Source organism: Macaca fascicularis, chromosome 12 (assembly GCF_037993035.2).
Source record: "Macaca fascicularis isolate 582-1 chromosome 12, T2T-MFA8v1.1".
Taxonomy (NCBI): domain Eukaryota; kingdom Metazoa; phylum Chordata; class Mammalia; order Primates; family Cercopithecidae; genus Macaca; species Macaca fascicularis.
Window position 1 is genome coordinate 58,378,686 of NC_088386.1, and position 21,164 is coordinate 58,399,849.

Sequence of the window (21,164 nt, forward strand, 5' to 3'; positions counted from 1 at the left end):
TAGGAGCTTTGCATAAATTAACTCTAATCATCTGATGAAACTGAAGAGAAATGTGTTATAATTCTAATTTTTCAGCTGAGGCCATGCCACCCACCTAGTAAAACTGAAGGTGATGCTTCTTCACTCTATCACACCACCTTGGGAGTGTCTGTTTAGAAGTATGCCAAATTCCCTTAAGTGTGTGAGATTTTGGTGGACATTCCAAAAGAAAGAAATGATAGTCCCATTGTTGTTATATAGTGAAAAAGTGCTGGTGTTGGAACCAGAATTCTTAGGTTCAACTACTCCTCCTTCAGTCAATTTCTGTTTTTATTTTCTTATTCATGAGATAGTAATAATTAGTCCTGTTTTCCTCCCTTCTTCCTTCACAATAGTTTTTTTTTTTTTGAGAGCCAGATGCAGGACAACATATGAAGAAACTTAGTATAAATGTAAAGCACTAATTTGTTATTAAATATATACACATGGACTCAACTAGCCCCAATATAGAAATACATTGTAATATATATGAATAAATTAAATAGGATAATTTAAATAGACATATATGCATAACTTTGACATACCTGGAAGCCTGAAATGAGAAATCCCTCAAATAGGAAAAGTAGATGACAGAAGTCAGCACTGTTATTCCATGAGATTCATTCACTAAATGCATAATGAATTAGAAAAACTTGAACAGCAAGAGTGAAAGTGATATTCAGCATTATTATTTTCTTAAATACATATTGTTTGAGAGGATACAATAAAATTTCTAGACTTTGAAAAATACCAGTAAATACTTGGCTCTATCATGATATAAAGAATTATATAAATAGAGCAGCTAGAAATAAAAACCAGACACATAAGCTAGAAACAGATACTTCTGTCTTGGAGATTTTAGTTTGAAAAATCACTTAAACCAGAAGCGAGGTCATGAGTCATACCTATTTGATAGCAAAAATTTATTTATTATATTTCAAAGATTAGTCTGCTTGATTTCCTTTAACTGACAAGATTAAAGCCATAGAAAGTGACATTTTTAAAGAAAGTTTATCCATAAAATTTAAAAAAAATCTTAAAGCATTTCAAAGTTATACTTTGATAATTAAGCAGATCTTTTGAGCATCTCACTATTTTCACATTTTCCCCACTAACGATATACTGATTAATCATTGATAATTTCATTTCTTATACTTTTTAGGGTTTTCCATACAGTTTATTGAAAGAGCCAAGACATAGATACGAAAAATGCTTCCACTAGGTGTTTGAAAGAAGTCTGGGTAATGTGATTTGCATGCTATGGGAAATGACTTTCACTTGGTCTGTCATCCATCTTTGCTTTGCTGCCTTTTCTATACTCTTGCCACCAGGTGGCAGTGAGACAACACACAAGCTTACCATGTAATTTCTCACATTTTAGTATGAAATGGCAAAATAAATAAATAAATAAATAGGATTCAGGATATCACTGAATTAATCAATAAGGTCCAGTTTGTTAATAAGAGGATGGTCATTTAATATATGAAATGTCAATTGACAATAATATATGCAAGAAATGCATGTATGAACACATGAAAAAGCATGACAGTGTAGTTTACTCCTCTTTAGACAGTAGAATCATGGTCAATGAACATATTTGCAATGATTGCATGCACAGTATTCAAAAGAATAAACCACTTTAGAATTTAAAAGGAAAGAGAAATAGCCAGAAACCGCTGATTATCATAACGATTGCAATGGCACTCATAGCTAAAAAGAATCTTAAAGATAAAAGACTCAGGCTTATAAAGTTTCCCACATGCTCAGAAGATGTGTAGGTTGTCACTCCATTTATTGTCTAAACATACACACTTTTGAGAATAAAAGGGACACTAATAATTAATAACACATCAGTGTTATATAAATACAGGGTTATACATATATATGCAGTGCATATATATATGTATGTATCTGTTTTTAGCTTAAGTGTCTGATAATTTCTAGCTGCTCTACTTACATAATTCTTTACATCATGATAAAGCCAAGTATTTACTGGTATTTTTTAAAGTCTAGAAATTTTATACTTATATAAGTATACATATACATATAATATACATATACACATAAATATCTATGTGTGTGTGCATATGTATACTCACACACACGAGAGAGAAGAAATATGTATAACAGGAACATATATATGAGAGAGGAAGAAATACATGTAATATAGGAAACATTTCAGTTTCATAATTCTTCCAGCCATAGAATATTCATATGATAATTTGCTTCTTGTGAAATGTTTTCCTTCCCCATTCACCTATGTAGCTTTTCTATTTTTCATATCACAGCTGAATTGCTATTTTTCTTTTCAAAAGGATGTCATTCTTGTCTTCTTAGATTATATCAAGTTTCCCTATTATAGGTTCTTCTTATAGCATCATGCTTCGTCAATTCAGTTATTATTTGAACAAGCTTTTGATTAATATCTATTTCTATCACTATATTTTAAGCTCCATGTGACAGAAGATAATTCTAGTTTTAATTAGCATTTATTTCCCCACCTCACCTAATCTAGCAGGATTTTATATATATAAATATACATATATATTTATGTATTTTATATATATACAAACACATACACAAACAAGTACACACACACATATATATATATTTAATAAATGTATGAACATTCCAATCATTGGGTATATAAATTGTTGTGGGAAGTCAGGAACCCCGAACGGAAGGACTGGCTGGAGCCAAGGCAGAAGAACATAAATCGTGAAGATTTCATGGACATTTATCAGTACCCAAAATTAATACTTTTATAATTTCTTATGCTGGTCTTTACTTTAATCTCTTAATCATGCTATCCTCATAAGCCAAAAATGTACGTCACCTCAGGACCACTGTTGTATAAATGGATTGTAAAACATGTGTGTTTGGACAATATGAAATCAGTGCACCCTGAAAAATATCAGAATAACAGTGATTTTCAGGGAACAAGGGAAGATAACCATAAGGTCTGACTGCCTGCAAGGTGGGGCAGAATAGAGCCATATTTTTCTTCTCGCAGAAAGCCTATAGATGGATGTGCTAGTAGGAGAAACATCACTGAATTGTTTTCCCAGCAAGGAATAACCCTGGGGAAGGAATTCCCCAGGGAATGCATTCCTGGGGGTAGGTCTATAGACGACTGCTCCGGGAATGTCTGTCTTATGCAGTTGAGATAAGGACTGACATATGCCCTGGTCTCCTGCAGTACCCTCAGGCTTACTAGGATTGGGAAATTCCAGCATGGTAAATTCTAGTCACACCAGTTGTCTGCTCTTGAAACCTGTTTCCTGTTAAGATGTTTATCAAGACAATGCATGCACAGCAGGACATAGACCCTCATGAGTATTTCGAATTTTGCCTTTGCCTTGTGATAGACCTTTGAAGCATGTGATCCTTATGACCCACTCCCTGTTCATACATCCCCTCCCCTTTTAAAATCCCTAATAAAAACTTGCTGGTTTTGCAGTTCGGGGTTGCCATCATGGTCCTACCAATATGTGATGACATCCCTGGAAGCCCAACTGTAAAATTTCTCTCTTTGTACTCTTTCTCTTTATTTCTCAGACCAGTCAACACTTAGGGAAAATAGAAAGAACCTATGTTGAAATACTGGGGACTGGTTCCCCCAATAATAAATTATGCTAGTTTTTTTATGGTTTTTGCAACAAATTTTTTTTTTTTTAATGGAGTCTTGCTCTGTCACCAGGCTGGTGTGTAGTGGCATGATCTCAGCTCACTGTAACCTCCATCTCCTGGGTTCAAACAATTCTCCTGCCTCAGCCTCCCGAGTAGCTGGGACTACAGGTGTGTACCACCACACACAGCTAATTTTTGTATTTTTAGTGGAGACGGGGTTTCACCATGTTGGCCAGGGTGGTCTTGATCTCTTGACCTCGTGATCCACTCACCTTGGCCCCCCAGAGTGCTGGGATTACAGGCATGTGCCACCGTGCCAGGCCAACATATGTGTTTGATAGTAACTGGCCTTGACAGTTCAAGATAAAAAACTGCAATTTTTCTTTGTCTGTACATAATAAAATTGTGAAAAGTTTTTTTGTAAATATAAAAATATCATTTTGAAATAAAACCAAGTTTGTCTTTAGGGGTAAAGTATTATGTTTAGTTTATAAAAATTGAGAACACTTGGCTTCAGTTATAAAGCTGGCCTTGTGTGCAGAGTAATTCATATCATACATGGCAGCTATTTCATTTCTATATGATTTTAACTTTTAGATTCTTAATCTGAAGTCCAAGGGTAGGCTTCCATGTTTGCTACTCACTCTGAAATTATGTGAAGATTTCGTGTTCAGGGGTGTGTGTGTGTGTGTGTGTGTGTGTGTGTGTGTGTGTGTGTTTTAACTAAAAGAGTGCATAATTTTCATTAAATTATTATTATTTTCTTTTTAGATGGAGTTTTGCTCTTGTTGCCCAGGCGGGAGTGCAATGGTGCAATCGTGGCTCATTGCAAACTGCCTGCCAGGTTCAAGGAATTCTCCTGCCTCAGTTTCCCAAGTAGCTGAGATTACAGGTGTGTGCCACCATGCCCAGCTAATTTTTGTATTTTTGGTAGAGACAGGGTTTCACCATGTTGTCCAGGCTGTTCTCGAACCCCTGACCTCAAGCAATCTGCCTGCCTTGGCCTCCCAAAGTGCTGGAATTATAGGCATGAGCAACCGCGCCTGGCCAATTTTCACTAAATTTTTAAATAACTATGCTATACAAGCATTATAGAAGAATACTAATTAGAAGAGAAAATGTTAACATGGTCCTCATTTAATTAAATTGCCCCAAAGTAATATTGATTTTTTTCTGTGGTCAGTATATGGCTGTATAGCTCATTCTGTTGCTATTGTTTGTTTTCTTTTAATTTTCTTAAACAATTTTTAAAATTTTGTTAATTTTTGCCAGGCTGGAGTGCAGTGGTGTGATCTCAGCTCACTGAAACCTCCGCCTCCTGGGTTCAAGCAATTCTCCTGCCTCAGCCTCTTGAGTAGTTGGGACTACAGGCATGTACCACCATGCCCAGCTAATTTTTGTATTTTTAGTAGAGACAGGGTTTCACCATATTGGCCAGGATGGTCTCGATCTCTTAACCTCATGATCTGCCCCCTCGGCCTCCCAAAATACTGGGATTACAGAGATGAGCTGCCATGCCAGACCACTATTATTATTATTTTTAAAGACCAAAGACAACATGGGAAGATGCATGCATTTCTTCAAACATCAAAACAATTTGATATATTTCATGACCATCATAAAGCCTTTACACTTTGGTCAAATTCAACTATGGCAGAAAGAAAAATTACCTTAGTTTTGTTTAGAACCAACTCTAAAAATACATTTATTCCAACTTTATTAACTTCAAAACTTGGATTATTTGATTAAAGACCCAGGTTATATTCAGCTAGCTGTTTCTTCACATTTAGTTAAAGAGCAAGCTTTGTAATAATAAAGATCATATTTCCCTATTTATCTTCTGCTTAAATGTTCTATTATTTAAAATGGAGTATTAAGATTTCCAACTATTATGGTTGAATTATCAATTTTTAAATTCTGTCACTTTTTGCTTTATGTATTTTTGGGTTCAGTTGTGACACGCATATGTGTTTATAATTGTTTCATATTTCTAATGGATTAATCCTTTTTCTTTATTCTCTTTATCTCTAGCATTATTCTTTGTTTGCAAGTCTCTTTTGTCTGTTGTTAGTGTAACCATCACAGCTATCTTTTGATTGCTGTTGCATCATATTTTTTTGTATCTTTTTACTTTCCTTGTATTTGCTTCTTTGAATCCTAAATGTGACTCTTGTAGATAACATATACTAGAATATTGTTTTTTTAAATCTAGTCTGTCAATCTTTGCATTTTAATGGAATGTTTTAATCTTTTCACATTTAAAATTATTATTCATATATTTGTATTTATAACTGCCATTTTAATTTTGTTTTCTATATGTTTTACATCTACTATTTATCTGTTCTTTGTTTACTGCTTTCTTTTGCATTAAGTGAATATTTTCCAGTGTAACATTTTAATTCCTTTGTTTTTTTCACTACATAAAAAAATAATTTTCTTAGGGCTTATCATATCCATCATAACTTATTAAAATTTACTTCAGATTTCAAATGACTTCTTTACAGTGAGATACAGGAATGTTACTCCTATACAACACTCTTCCGTCTTCCTTATTTGGTGCTGTTATTGTCATACATATTATGTTGACATATTTTACAATAGTGCATCATTATAATTGTTTTATTACTTTATATAATTTTTTATCTTTTTTCAACTTTAAAAAAGTTTCTATTTTTTAAAATTTTATGCATAATAATTGTACATATTCATGGGGTACATAATGATGTTGCCATACATATAACGTATAGTAACCAAATCAGGGAATTAGCATATTCATTTTAGCAAATATTATTCTCATATTATTATTTCTTTCTGTTAGAAATACTCAACATCATCCTTCTAGCTATTTGAAATTATGTATTTATGTTAACCATAGTCATCATACCATACTGTAGAACACTAGAACTTGTTTCTCCTACCTAACTGCAATTTTGTAAACTTTAACAAAATGATTTTATATCTTTTATAAAGAGACTGAAAAGGAGATTGAGTATATGTCTTAGAGTTGTTGTAGGTTACATTCTTATTTAACATTTGTGATTCTTCTAGTTTGTTCATGTGGATTCAAGTTACCATCTGATGTTATTTCATTGACCTCCCTATCTCTTCCTTGTGCATTTATTTTCGAACATATTATATTTCTATATGTTATAGGCCCAGAAATTCAATTATATGCATATTGTTTTATACACTTGCTCTCAAATTAGTTAACAGGATAAAAAAGAAGAAATATAAATTTTTACTATGAAGTTATCCTGGGATAACAGTACTTTTAAAAGGCTGTTTTTGACTATCTCTTTTCCTGAATTTTCTGTTAAACTTTCTGCTTCTATTGGTATTACACCCACTTCTAGGCTCCACCAATTTCCAGGTGATTGCTCTATTGTTTTCAACAATGCCCATGGACACAAACTGCTCCACACTCAGATCCCATTAAATTCAGGCCCCTTTGCAAAGGTGGTTTTTGAGGCCAGTCATTGTGAAATTTTTCTTATTCTAGTAGTAATCTTCCTTTCTCCTGGTTCTCTCTGGTAAACCAACTAGCCCATGATTAGGAGTTGGAAGAACAGGGAGATCCCCATCTCCTTGACCACACTCACACATAGTGAAGCTTCTATCACACTGCAGTGGGGTTAGGGAGGGAGCAGGTTGTGGCTCATGTTCTGCAGGCTCTCACAGTTCTTCCTGAGACTTAGTAGATTTTCTTGAATACGTGTGTCTGTATTTTTCATATGTCTATAAGACAAAGTTTAGAGACTTTTAAAATAATAGCTGTTTTCTTTAGATAATGATTTTCACTAGTTATGGTTGTCTAGGTAAGGAGTGAGTCCGTGGAGCTCCACAGCTGCCATTCCAGAGGTGAAACCATCTTTCTCTGTGCTCTTTTTTTGGTTTGCATTTACAATTTTTTTTTATGGATACATAGTAGGTATATATATTTACGTGGTACAAGAGATATTCTAATACAGACATACAATACATAATAATCACATCAAGGTAAATAGAGTATCCACCTCAAGCATTTATCATTTCTTTGTATTATCAACATTCTGGTTATATTCTTTCAGTTACTTTTAAATGTACAATAAATTATTGTTGACTCTAGTCACCTCATCGTGCTATCAAACAGAAGATCTTATTCATTCTACCTAACTATATTTTTGTAACTACTAACTATCCCCAGTTCCCTCCCCATCCCACCCACTACCTTTCCCAGCCTCTGGTAATCATCATTCTCTTCTCTGTCTCCATGAGTTCAATTGTTTTAATTTTTAGGTCTCACAAATCAGTGAGAACAGGCCAAGTTTATGTTTCTGTTACAGACTTATTTCACTTAACATAAAATCCTTCAGTTCCATCCATGTTGCTGCAAATGACAGGATCTTATTCTGTTATGGCTGAATAGTGCACTGTTGTGTATAAGTACCACATTTTTTTCATCCACTCTTTTCTCAATGGACACTTAGGCTGCTTCCAAATTTTAGCTACTGTGACTACTGTTGCAATAAACATGGAAGTGCAGATGTCTCTTCAAGATACTGATTTCCTTTCTTTGGGGTATATGCCTATTAGTTAGATTGCTGCATCATATGGTAGTTCTATTTTTAGTTTTTTGAAGAACTTCTGTATTCATCTTCACAGTGGTTGTACTAGTTTACATTTCCACCAACAGTGTATGAGTGTTCCCTTTTCTCCAAGTCCTTGTCAGTATTTGTTATTGCCCATCTTTTAGGTAAAAGCCATTTTAACTTGGGTGAGATGATATCTCATTGTACTTTTGATCTGCATTTCTCCGCTGATCAATATGGTGAGCACCTTTTCATATACCTTTTTATCATTCATATGTCTTCCTTTGCTATGTTCTTCATTCTAAATAATGGTTTGTCTTCAAATTCACTGATCCTTTTTTTCTCCTCTAGTATCCAATCTGTTGGTTAGTCCATCTGTTGGATTTTTCTTTTCTAATGTGTTAGCTTTCCATTGTAGAGTTTCCTCTTCTGTTTTCTATAATTTCTACTTCTCTGCTAAGAGCATGTACCTTTTCACATGATCTAATTTTTTCCTTTAAGCCCTTAAACATGTTATTAAGTTATTGTCTGAATTATCAGAAGTGGATTATCTCTCAGTCTTTATTGACCTTTATTCACAATTATTTGTCATATTTTCTATATCATCACATATCTAGTAATTTTTAAAATTGAATGCTGGAGATTGTAGCCGTATACTGTAGGCAGTTTGAATACTGTTGTTATACTGTCTTTTCCGTGTTGTTTTCTAGATACGTTATGGTGTTTTGCTCTGGCACATAGATAAGTTATAGGAGATGTTCTTAAAATTGTCAGATTTCCCTTTTTCTTAAAAAAAAAATGTTTAGGGCTATTTCAGTTTTGTCCTTAGTTCTGGGATATCACCTTTACTTTAAAAGGGAGTCCTTATTTCTAAAGTCTAGCCTTTGTAGGGTCTCAACTGAATACCCAAAGTACTCAGTGAGGACCCTAAACTTTGACTGGACCAGAATTTCAGCAGCCTCAGTGTTGTGTGATCTCCAATAGCAACATTTAGATTCATGCGCACAGCATCTGCTCTCTGTGAGCTTCGTGGAATTTTGTCATGCTCATGCACAACCCAGCCCTCATCCAGGGCCACAGGAGAACCATCAGAAGGCTTCTCCTTCTATCCTGTACTGCTCTTTCCTCACCATTGATTGCCCTATTCCACAAATTCCAGACACTTCAGGGAGTCCAAACTCAGATATTTTACTCCTCGTCTTACTAGGACCTCTACATTCTTCTTGGGCTCATCTTCGCTATGCTGTGGTCCAAAAAGTTCTTCCAGGAAGAAAGTGAGAAGAACTTGGGACTTAATTTGTGTATTTCTCCAATCCAAATAATTATAGTGCTGCACTCCTTGATATTCAATCTCTCAAACAGTGTATTCCTACATTTTGTTCTGTTTTGTATTCTTTACAGGAGGAGAATAAATCTGGCAACAATTATTCCATCATGGTGAGAAGAAGTCTCAGAAATTAGATTTTTTGAAAGATTACGTTCAAGTTCTTAGAATACTGCCTACATATAATAGAGACTAAGTCATAGTTTTTGAATAAATATTTTCTATTTTGTTACTTTTTATATTAGAGAAATAAAAGTAGAAAACTGAGATTGAAATTTAGAATTAGAACAAAACCCAGGAACTACAAATTATAGTTCTGTGACCTTTGAAAAATGTATTAGACCTTCTAAACTCCACTCTCCTCATCGGAAAAAAGTGGAAACATAAACGGAATTGGCTGGTTGGTAGCCAATTTTCCTTAAAGGTTTGTTATGTTACCCGTTGAGGTAGTATGTATGTGAGTGTGAAAATGTCCATTACATAAAATGGTAGAATCTTAGGCATTTAGAAGGAAGATCAAGAGATCTGTTTAGAAAGAGAAAGTGTTTAGCATGATTTTACATGTGAAATGTAAAGAATTGCAAACCTGTGTTCCATTCATAGCTCCATCTTTTGCTAGTTATGTGACCTCAAGTTACTTAACTTCTCTGAATGTCAGTATTGCATATAAAAATAAGTTAAAAGTAGTATCTACCTCAGATTAAAAGTAGAGTATAACATACTTAGATCAGTGCTTGTTATATAATAAGATCTCAATAAATTGTAACTATTATTATAATTGTCATTTTTAGTTCTTCTCAGACACCATAGTTGACAATTTTACTTTTAAAACCAGTCTTACTAGTTTAGTTTTTATCCTAACAATAGGATATCTAAAGATAAGACCCTGGGGGGAAAAAAAACAAAAAAACAAAACAAAACAAAACAAAACCACTTGTATACAACATCCCTAAGTAAGATAAACTCCACAGCTGCTAGGGGCAAAAAGTACTCATGGCATATGGGCTGCATATGGGCTCTGGTTGATGCCTAAAGGGATTAAGTTGAGTTATATGGAACTCACACTTGAATAAATGTTCTAAACTTCTGGAGAGAGTGATAGAAAAGACTCCCATGTTCCCTCAGAAATAAATATGAAATGCAAATATTCCCAGATTACCTTTGAAATTTATGTTTGAGATTCCATCTTCCTGACTATCATCAGTAGTCAATGGAGACGATATTTCCCTCTCTTGTTTCCCTTATACAAAGAAATAGCTCTATCAACCAACCAATTCCTTAAAGCAAAATCATGAGTCATCATTGTTTTTGTTTTCCTTCACTAACTTCCTTCCTCCAAACCACCAGCTCTGAGTTATTTGGGAACATGTGGTGTTTGGTTAAAGGAATAAGTTATTTACTGGTGATTTGCGAGATTTTGATGCACCCAACACTCAAGGAGTATACACTGCACCCTGAGCCCCTTCCCACACTTTTCCCCTGAGTCCCCAAAATCCACTGTGTCATTCTTATGCTTTTGCAACCTCATAGCTTAGCTTCCACTTATGAGTGAGAACATACAATGTTTGGTTTTCCATTCCTGAGTTACTCCACTTAGATAAATTCTCTCCAATCTCATTCAGGTCACTATAAATGCCACTAATTGATTATTTTTTATGGTTGTGTAGTATTCCATCATACACACACACACACACACACACACACACACACATATATATCTCACAGTTTCTTTATCCACTGGTTGATTGATGGGCATTTTGGTTGGTTCAACACTTCTGCAGTCACAAATTGTGCTGCTATAAACATGCATGTACAAGTATCTTTTTTGTGTAATGACTTCTTTTCCTCTGGGTAGATACCCAGTAGTGGAATTGCTGGATCAAATAGTAGTTCTACTGTTAGTTCTTTAAGGAATATTCACACTGTTTTCCATAGTGGTTGTACTAGTTTACATTCTCACCAGCAGTGTAGAAGTGTTCCCTGTTCACTGCACCCATGCCAAAATCTATTATTTTTAATTTTTTTTTTTATTATGGCCATTCTTGCAGGAGTAAGGTGGTATCACATTGTGGTTTTTATTTGCATTTTCCTGATCATTAGTGATGTTGAGAATGTTTTCACATGTTTGTTGGCCATGTGTATTTCTTCTTTTGAGAACTGTCTATTCATGTCCTTAGCCGACTCTTTGATGGGATTTTTTTTTCTTGCTGATTTGAGTTCATTGTAGATTCAAACAAATCTTTGTCAGATCTAGAGGTTGTGAAATATCCTTCCACTCTGCTGGTTGTCTGTTTACTCTGCTGACTGTTTCTTTTGCCATACAAAATCTCTTTAGTTTAATTAAGTCCCTGTAATTTATCTTTGTTTTTATTGCATTTGCTTTTGGGTTCTTCCTTATTGAAATCCTTGCCTAAGCCAATGTCTAGAAGGGTTTTTCCAATGTTACCTTCTAGAATTTTTATAATTTCAGGTCTTAGATTTAAGTCCTTAACACATCTTGAATTGATTTTTGTATACGGTGAGAGATGAGGATCCAGTTTTATTTTCCTACGTGTGGCTAGCCAATTATCATATCACCATTTGTTGAAAAGGGTGTCCTTTCTCCACTTTATGTTTTTGTTTGCTTTGTCAAAGATCAGTTCACTGTAAGTGTCTGGGTTTCTTTCTGGGTTCTCTACTCTGTTCCATTGGTCTATATGCCTATTTTCATAGCAGTATCATGCTGTTTTGGTGACTATGGCCTTATAGTATAGTTTGAAATCAGGTAATGTGATGCCTCCAGATTTGTTATTTTTGCTCAGTCCTGTTTTGGCTATGTGGGCTATTTTTTTGTTCCGTATTAATTTTAGAATTGCTTTTTCTAATCCTGTGAATAATGATGGTGGTATCTTTATGGGAATTGCATTGAATTTGTAGATTGCTTTTGGCAGTATAGTCATTTTCGTAATATAGATTCTACCCATCCATGAGCATGGGATATGTTTCCATTTGTTTGTGTCATCTATGATTTCTTTCCTCAGTGTTTTGTAGTTTTTCTTGTAGAGGTCTTTCACCTTCTTGGTTAGGTATATTCTTAAGTTTTTTTTGTTTGTTTGTTTGTTTTTGCAGCTGTCATAAAAGGGGTTGAGTTCTAATTTGATTTTCAGCTTGGTTGCTGTTGGTTTATAGAAGAGCTACTAATTTGTGTACATTAATTTTGTATCCAAAAACTTCACTGAATTTTTCGATCAGTTCTAGGTGCTTTCTGGAGGAGTCTTTAGGGTTTTCTGGGTAAACAATCGTGTCATCAGCAAACAGCAAATTTTGACATCCTTTTTATCAATTTGGATACCCTTTATTTCTTTCTCTTGTCTGATTGCTCTGGCTAGGACTTCCAGTACTGTGTTGAAGAGGAGTGGGGAGACTGGGCATTCCTGTCTTGTTCCAGTTCTCAGAGGGAATGCTTTCAACTTTTCCCCATTCAGTATTATTTTGGCTGTGTGTTTGTCACAGATGGCTTTTATTATATTGAGGTATGTCCCTTGTATGCTGATTTTGCTGGCAGTTTTAATCATAAAAGCCAGTATCACCCTAATACCAAAACTAGGAAAGGATATAACCAAAAAAGGAAAATACAGACCAATATTCCTGATGAACAAAGTTTTTAAAATCCTTAACAAAATACTAGCTAACCAAATCCAACAACATATCAAGATGATAATTCACAATGATCAAGTGGGTTTCATACCAGGGATGCAGGGATGGCTTAACATACACAAGTCAATAAATGTGATACGCCACATAAACAGAAGTAAAAACAAAAATCACATGATCATTTCAATAGATGTGGTCGTATTGATTTTTTATTGCTCCTGAAACAATGTCATATCACCTTCCTAGTGATTAAAATACCAAAACTTAACATCTTACAATTCTGTACATTTTAAGTCTGATATAAGTCTCATTTGACTAAAATTAAGGCACAAGCAAGCTGCCTTTCTTTCTGAAATTACTGAGGGGGAATTTATTTCCTGTTATTTGGGTAGTTGGAAAATTTCAACTGAACAATTGAGGTCCAATTTTCTTGCTGGCTGTGAGCTGAGAGCTATTCTTGGCATTTAGAGGCTGCTGCATTGCACTGTTCCTGGCCCTTTTCCTCCATTTTCGAAGTCATCAATGACAGGTAGATTTCTTGTCATGTCTCATCTCTCTGATCCACTTAGCCTTCCTCTTACACTTTTAAGGATTCATCCGATTAGATATGACCCACCCAAATATTCAGTATAATCTCTGCTCTCAAAAGATTACATCCCAATAGGGCGAGATAATAAATGAGCTGATAAATGATACAAAATATTTCAAATTTAATCACATTTGGAAAGTCCCTTTTGCCATGTAGAGTAACATATTTACAGGTTTTGGGGATTAGGCGACAGATTTCTTTTAAGTGGGGAGTAATTTTGCCCACTACATTGGTTCATTCTTACCTTTTGGAATTCAGCAAATATGTTACCCCATAATAAAATATTTCACCCATATCACCAGTCATTCTTTACTACATTGCTGTAGTACATTTCTTTAAAAGCATTTGTAATTCTCTGAAATATCTTGTATCATTTATTTGTTCATTTATTCTTATCACATCCCATTGAAATATCTTTATGAGAGCAAAGATTGATTTGCTTGTTCACTCTCTTATCCCCAGCACCCAAAACAGTACTTGGCATGTAGAATATATCAATGAATCATTTCAAATTGAATGAATGCATGATTTTAATTATTTCTCATAGTCCAAAATCCCATGATTGCTTTGATGGAAACGATCATGTTAACTATTGATACAATATACTATTAAATGTACTATTCAGTCATTTTTTTCTGTTCAAACACTTTTTTTGTTTCTTCTAGCTAGTATAACTTAGTTCATATTGATTGACAAGATTTTTGCATTTCTTTTCTTAAGCTCCTACTACCAAAACAGAACTGCGAAATTTTATGTTTTTATTTTGCTAACTGTGACAGCAAGATATAATGCTTTTCTCAGCAAACCATTTAAAACTTGCTCTCCTGGTCATAACTTCACATTAAATTTTTAAAGTGGCTTTAGGTTCTTAGACTTAAAAGTCACTATGTCGATGCAAAATATTATCTTTCACTTCTTTGCCTAGAAGAAGTCTTAAAATTGCTGTAATAGCTCATGTAAATGTAAAAGTATATCAAATCTCTCTGGGAATAATCATTTCCTGTTAGGCATAAAGGTTGACATTATTTCCCTTAATACCTTGAAAATATATTCTCTCTCAGCATAAGAATGATTCTGCTTCTCATAGATTTGAATCCTTGGTGTGGACTGAATTGTGCCCCTCAAATTAATATGTTGAAACTCTTAACCCCTAAGGTGATGGTATTTGGAGATGGGGTCTTTGGGAGATAATTAGGTTAGATGAGGTCATGGGGGTGGGATCTTCATGATGGGACTGGTACCTTTCTAAGAAGGGCTTGTTCGCTTCCTCTCTCCATGATGTGAGGACATAGTGAGAAGGAAGCCACAACCAAGCCAGGAATAAAGCACTCACCAGACACATACCCTGCTGGCACCCCCAAACTTGACTTCTAGCCTCCAGAACTGTGAAAAAATAAATTTCTGTTGTTTAAGCCAGGGGTCCCCAACACACGGATGGTACTGGTCCGTGGCCTGTTAGGATCCCTGCTGCACAGCGAGAGGTAAGCAGTGTTAGGCAAGCCAGCATTATCACCTGAGCCCTGCTTCCTGTCAGGTCAGCAGTGGCATTAGATTCTCATAAGAGTGAACCCTATTGTGAACTGCACATGCAAAGTGCTGGGTTGTGCACTCCTTATGAGAATCTGATGCCTGATGATTGGAGGTGAAACGGTTTCATCCTGAAACCATCCCCTCATCGTTGGTGGAAAAACTGTCCTCCATGAAACTGCTCCCTGGTGCCAAAAATGTTGAGGACCACGGCTGGTTTAAGCCACCCAGTCTGTAGTATTTTCTTATGGCAGTCTGAGCAGACTAACACAACCTTTGAATGTTTTATTTATAAGCATGTTCCAAACCACTATTTTTACAAATAAGGAAAACTAGAGCTCCTGAAGGTAAGTCACCAGCTCATATTTATGTAGGAAACTACTGGAAAAGCCAGAACCATAACCCAGAATGCCACCTCCCAGTCTAGTGCTTTTTCCGCTACACTCCACTACTTCACTACAAATGGGATGCCACATGATGAGTTGCAATGCTTTGATTATTAATAATTTAAGGCAAAAAGCCAAAAAAAGTTCCAGATTTAATTTGTAAAGTGGCATAGGTAGTGGGAGGGTTACTGAATGGCCTTTGTTCCTAACATGTAATGACTTTGGCCTTCTAAATGTAACTCATTAAAAGATCAAAACCCAGGAACTTCTAGGTTGTAATTGCAATCTTAGGACTTGTTAGCAACTTAAATAATAATTACAGGGCCAACTCATCTCATGAATATAATTATCTGGTCCCTGTTCTGATGTGATCTGCAAGTACTCATCACTGCCTATGACGGTCACAGAGCAGGCCGAGGCAGGGGGCGGGTTTGTCTGTGTCTAGGCTTCAGCAAACTATTGTGGAGTTGTCACATAGCAGCCCACACATTCACAAACACCTACAAACAGAGCTGGCATCATTTTTTTGCATTCTGACCATCTCATATTAAACAATCAAGGGAACCTTCATAGTGATGGTAAAATTAGGAATTTGGTCAGCTCAATGTTGAATTAATGCCTAGCTATGTCTTCAGCATATATAAAGTGTCTTTTTCTTATTTTTTAATTGAAATGCATATCAATTTCTGATCTATTATATGTAAGGAACAAAACTGTTGATTTCTAAGATTTCCTTCCGGGTGAAACAAACAACTTAGAACTATTGATCACTCTTATCTTTGAAATTCTATTGTCATCTTATTTATTACACATGTCCCTAAATTTTCTCTCAAGATTCTGCCCATTCTTGCTTGGTTTCTTTTTCTATCTCCTCTTGCTCATTAAAATGCTGTTCACCTACCAGGTACTGACAGCCTCTTCTTGTTCTGTGTGGTTTCCTTGGGCAAGCACAATTAATATAGCTGAGAATAGTTCCCATAAACTGTTTTTTTCCCCCAAGTTTCTCTCATTCATCTTCTTCCTATAATCTCAGTTTCCATCACTGGCCTAACCAGCATGCCAAAAGTCTAAGATGAATATTTTAAATCTTCCCTGAACTCCTTGCTATAGGTGATGTCCCCCCACATAAATGTTGTAATCCTAACTCTCAGAACCTTAGAATGTGACCTTATTTGAAACTAGAGTCTTTGCAGAAGTAAGGTGCAGTCATCAGAATGGGCTCCAATTCGATATGACCGGTGTCCTCATAACAAGAGGAAAACATGGACAGAGACACACAGGGAGAATTCCATGTAATGTCAGAGATAGATACAGAAGTGATGACACCAAAGAAAAGGAATGCCAAGGATTGATGGCCAACATCAGGAGCTAGGAAGAGACAAAGAAGGATTTTACCCAGAGTCTCAGGGAGACTGTGGCCCTGTTGATACCTTGATTCCAGACTTATAGACCCCAAAACTGTCAGATAATAAATTTGTATTGTTTCAAGCCACCCAGTTTGTGTGGCCTTTGTTATAGTAGACCTAGGAAACTAATGTACTCTCACAGCTTCTTCCCACATTTAATTAATCACTAACTCTCATGAAGCGAGTATTTATCTCCCCATAAAAAACATCATGGAGGACTTTTCTGATGCTGTTCCTATTAATTTCAAACTAAATTTTAAGCCATTAGATATACTATCTACCACACAATGACAAAATAAGTATTTCATAAATAATCAAAGTGGAAGGCAGGAAATTGGAGAAATTTCACAATATGAAAACTACTATTGTTTGTAAATATCACTCGGCCATTTTTACCCAGGCTTAAATAAATACAAGGGAGCATCATCATGGTAATATTTTGAAATCACATCTCAAATCATTCATCCTTGTTGGGTTAGGTATTTAATAGTCCACAGGCAAGAGACAACAATTGTTAAATTATTAAAAGCCCTTTCATATCCCAAATTGCTTTTAGTTGTGATTGTGATATCTTAAACATTAAAGGAAATACATGTAGTGTGTGTGTTAATTATACTATTTGAAAAGCTTAATAACATAGTAAAACAATCAGAGTACCCATAGAAGTATATAAATAAATAGTTCTGGATAAATGAGAAAGATGAAAACTCAAAGCTAGGTTCCATTCTGTTGGTAGCAAATGTCATCAAAATGTGAAACTGTTTTGCAAAAAAGAAAAACAAAAGTCAAGCAAACCTGTAAATGCTGCTTTAATTCCACTGGAGGATTCAGGCCATGACTCAGCTGACTCTTTTCCAGAGATGGCCTAAAGGAAATGTAATTGCGTTTATGATCACATTTGAGATGTTGCTTGAAATGATCTGAAGCAGAATGTTTATTCTAATGATTAGCAGAAGTCAGCTGCAATGAATGGATCGTTTATTTATTCAAAAATATATTGATCTGCTTATAGATACTAGATGGAAGATAAAATTATAAGCAAGACATCCAAGGTTTTTGATCTTTTGGAAATTATAATTTGACGAAGTTCCTAGTTCAATTGTATAGGCTGGTTAAGAAGAGGTAGGGTAGGATAAGGAAAAAGCGATGTTATGAGGGCTTCAACTTTAATTGGATAGCTTCCATGGGTCTTTGGGTTTCAGCAATTCCAGCAATCCGTAGGATCTAGGAAGGAGGGACCTAGGTTATATTTCCCAGAATCTGGGGAGTGTATTCCAGATGATCTATGAGGGATGCTGATAGAGAGGTAGAAAGTCCTCGAGGTAAATTTGACTCCTTCAAAAGTATACCCAAGGCCTGACTGTGTCTGTCTTTTTCTACTATGGTAATTGTAAGACCAAATGTTAATGATGTACTAAATGTAAGACATCATCCCTATCTACAAGGATTTTTTTTTTTTAAACTAAAGAACAAAAAACTCAAAATTGATTGTATTTTTTAATTGAAAGCCAGATTTGGAGAATAGTTCATTTTGATTAGTTGGACTACTGCTCTTTCTTTCTTTGTTGTATTATCAGACTCAGTTTAATATTCAAATATAGGACACAAAAAGTCATAGAATTCAGAGTAGTAAGCTAAATATATGACACTACCAATGAAAAGGTGTCACTGCCAGGCCATCATCAACTGGTCCTGTGTTTTGATTGGTTTTCCTAGCAGTGATGATGTATTGTGCATAAGCGTGCTTCCCCACCTTCCAGAATTTTGGAGATTGCTTTGGGGCAGAGGTGTTAAGGGATGAACTGGGAGAAGCCAGCCTAGTTAACCCTTAACCCAGTTAAGGAGTGGCAATATGTTGACTATGGATCTTATAGGCAACAAAACCTGGTTGTTTTATTTGAGACCAGTGGCTGAAACAAATGAATGTTGTATCCACACATGAAATACACTGTTATACTTGTCTCAGCAATTGCAACATGGAATTTCAGTTTCACTGTATAGGTTTTAAGCCATTCTGCTGGTCATGCCTCAAGGGTTCATGTTACGGGCTATACATGTTTACGCAGCACTTGCTTGCTAGGCTAGAAGAGCTTTTGTATTCAACATAGATAAAACTCAACAAAATAAAATCAAGACATGTGCAATTCCATATATAGTGAACAATACTGTGCTGGAAGCAAAGGAAGGAAAACAGAAGTAACCAAAGTTATATTAATAAGTGGCTGCGAATATTTGTTTTTCTGTTCATCTGACCTATCATTACCTCATTTTGCTAATTAAGTCAATGCAGTAAAATAACACTTTGGAATTTGCAGCACAGTATTTATAAAATTAGGCTCTCAAATTGAGACAAAGCTTCTGCAAAAGCACGATGATAATTCAGCAACCATTTCCCAATATTTATTCTGAATGCCATAATTCAAACACATTCAGGTCTTTATCATCATGCATTTATATCTGACCCAGATTTCATGCTATTAACTATCTCTTTCCCATGGTTCGTTGGCTTGAACTGATAAAGAAAACTATACAGAATGAAGGTAACTTTCTGCTCCCCTTCCACCACTCTCAAATATTTTTTGGAAATGAATATTATTAGAATACTAAGGAAGCTTGATATGAAAATTTGAAGTTATTCCACAAATCCTCTGACATCTTGCACTCTCCTGTTAGGAATTGCTTTTCACAGTTAGGGAGTTAATAGGAATATTTAGTTCTGATACATACCTTCTAAATTCAAACCTTCTTGACTTATTATTAAAATCTCTGTCTTAGACCATTTTCCCCTTTCTCTTTGCAAAAGAATGTTGATGGATACTACTTCTTCCTAAGCAGAACTGGAGGAAATAGTGTGTTAAACTATAAATTTCAAGATCTGAAAATCTGTCTCCCAGTGACAACGATCTTATGCTACTTTTAAGAGGAAACCGAAGGGCCCCTCACCTAAATCCTGCTTCTCATTCCTGAATGCTTCCTTTGGCTCCCCCTGGAATGACTCTGTAATCTCTTTGCAGTTCTCTTCCTACAAGTGGGCATTGGCTGGCAGGCACCATTGCAGGAAGAGATGCAAAGAGATCACAACAGATCTGGCTCTCCCCTCACCTTGGTCTCTGCCAATTAGCCCTGTTAGAGTGAGTTTAAAAGACAGCTCTGACTATACAAGTATATATATATATGTCCCATATACTTTATCTTATTTCATGTAGATTATATTTTGAACTTACGATCATTTAACCACATAAAGGTGCAAAAAAATTTTGAAGAAGTGTAAAAATAAACACTTATTCTAAAAATCTTCAAACTGATCTGAAACAAGACCAATGATGTTATGTTATAAACAAATAAATTAATAGAAAGAGCTATATGCACCTTTTTTTTTGTTCTGGTGGGGCTTATATCATACACTGGTACACAATATAAGGGATAATCAACTTAGATAAATTCCAGGAAGCCAATTCAATACCCAAGATTCAACACTATATTTATAAATTCAACAAACATAAACCTTAAAAAAGTATAAAATACAAGTTAGAAAACTGAATAGCATTTTAATATAGTTGAAAAATTTGCTACTCAAGCTATTTCTAAGGTGAATATTTCCATAAAAGTAATAATCCCTTTTTAAAATATGAATCACAATTTTAATCGATTAAAATGGTACCATGTTTTGTAACAGGATACTTGTTAGTATAAAACAAATCTGTTTTGAAATAAATCCTTGTTGACACTAAAACTTTTCATAGTTATCATAGGTTTTACTAAATAAACATGATTTATTTTTAAGTTGCTTTTTTGTTACAGATTGTCTATAAATATTTATGAAGAAAAATGTGCTTGACTAGAAATGATTGCCTAAAGCTAAACCACTAGGCACACATTCCCCCATAGCTCCCAATCTTTCTTTTTTTTTTTTCTGGAAATATTTTTTTCACAGAAAGCAAGTTATCTTATTTTAAACAGAAGATGAGAGAAGCGATTTTTTTTTTCCAAACTTAAAAACATTTATCTTTGCAGTATGTGAATTTCAATAAGGCAAGTCTGATCTAAGCCAGCTTATACTTCTTTTCATAGATGACACAAAAG